Source organism: Schistocerca cancellata, chromosome 1, assembly GCF_023864275.1.
Source record: "Schistocerca cancellata isolate TAMUIC-IGC-003103 chromosome 1, iqSchCanc2.1, whole genome shotgun sequence".
NCBI classification, from domain to species: domain Eukaryota; kingdom Metazoa; phylum Arthropoda; class Insecta; order Orthoptera; family Acrididae; genus Schistocerca; species Schistocerca cancellata.
Window position 1 is genome coordinate 836,075,168 of NC_064626.1, and position 2,105 is coordinate 836,077,272.

Sequence of the window (2,105 nt, forward strand, 5' to 3'; positions counted from 1 at the left end):
CTGTCTTTCCAGAAAGATGTATTATGATACTGTCTGCCATAGGGTCAATGGACGGGACAGGTTCAAAATGGTTCAAATGGCTCTGAGCACTAAGGGACGCCTCTGGCGTGCCACAGGGGAGTGTTATGGGACCATTGCTTTTCGCAATATATATAAATGACCTAGTAGATAATGTCGGACGTTCCATGCGGCTTTTCGCGGATGATGCTGTAGTATACAGAGAAGTTGCAGCATTAGAAATTTGCAGCGAAATGCAGGAAGATTTGCAGCGTATAGGAACTTGGTGCAGGGAGTGACAACTGACCCTTAACATAGACAAATGTAATGTATTGCGATTACATAGAAAGAAGGATCCTTTATTGTATGATTATATGATAGCGGAACAAACACTGGTAGTAGTTACTTCTGTAAAATACCTGGGAGTATGCGAATGGAACGATTTGGTGAAGTGGAATGATCATATAAAATTAATTGTTGGTAAGGCGGGTGCCAGGTTGAGATTCATTGGGAGAGTCGTCAGAAAATGTAGTCCATCAACAAAGGAGGTGGCTTACAAAACACCTATACTTGAGTATTGCTCATCATTGTGGGATCAGTACCAGATCGGGTTGACAGAGGAGATAGAGAAGATGCAAAAAAGAGCGGCGCGTTTCGTCACAGGGTTATTTGGTAAGCGTGATAGCGTTACGGAGATGTTTAGCAAACTCAAATGGCAGACTGCAAGAGAGGCGCTCTGCATCGAGGTCTAGCTTGCTGTCCAGCTTTCTAGAGGGTGAATTTCTGGATGAGATATCGAATATATTGCTTCCTCCTACTTATACCTCCCAAAGAGATCACGAATGTAAAATTAGAGAGATTCGAGCGAGCACGGAGGCTTTCCGGCAGTCGTTCTTCCCGCGAACCATACGCGACTGGAACAGGAAAGGGAGGTAATGACAGTGGTACGTAAAGTGCCCTCCGTCACACACCGTTTGGTGGCTTGCGGAGTATAAATGTAGATGTAGAACATCGGAGATCATCAGTCCCATAGAACTTAGAACTGCTTAAACCTAACTAACCTAACATCACACACATCCATGCCAGAGGCAGGACTCGAACCTGCAACCGTAGCGGTCGCGCGGTTCCAGACAGCAGCACCAAGAACCGCTCGACCACAGCGGCCGGCGACGGGACAGATATTTTCACTAAGTTCTTGATGTCCCCTCACTGGGATTGCGTCTGGCCACTCTCGATCTGTTGCTCTATCAGTTCCTTCTGCAACCCCTTATTATTCTGGATTTTTTCCGCTTTGTCCTGAAGTAACGTGGCAATCTGATTCTTCAGAACTTCAATGGCTTTGCTTAAAGTTGCTGCACGTGTTTCTGCTCGTTGTGTGATATCCATTCTGAATTATGCCCTAGAAAAGATGAGGAACAAGTGCACTGACACTACATCAATAAGCAAAAAATTACACTAACCTTTCCTACGTATATGGCCCAGCGGGATTCGCTGCACTGCTGTGCTTCGTGGCCACGCCTCCTCCAAACATCACAATTTACCGGCACTGCCCTAGTACAAGGTAATTCATATCCCTCCAAATTACAACACCGGCACTGAGTCGGCCGTAAATATTCCCCTCCACAGCTACCCCTGAAGCGTGACAGATCTGCAGATTCCTGTGTTCTAAATAATGACATTCTTAAATTCAGTTTAATATCCTGTCGAATCAGTATGGTCCCAAAATAAAACTAAAAAGAAATCAGGCCAACAAAAGCTGGTCACTCACTGCATCGCACAATAACAGATATTGATGGTGGCTGCTGATGTACAGGAATGGTTCCTCCACAGCGGAGGCGACTGGCACTGTCAATTCGAATTATAGGGGTTCACTGATTGAGAATCCTTGCAAGGGTTCAGGAGAGGCAGTGATGAAGATCTGTGTCACACAGAAGGCGTGAACGAGACAGCGTTAAATTAACAACCATTCATTGGTTAGAGTTTTACAGTGATTCAATCTTCTCCGTGGTGTGGCCTGGTAGTAGCGGTGCTGTGTGTACTTGCAGTAACGCAACAAATGGCACGTCAGCCCCAATTGTGGAATTTGTTGGTATAGCCCCTGGCTTTGC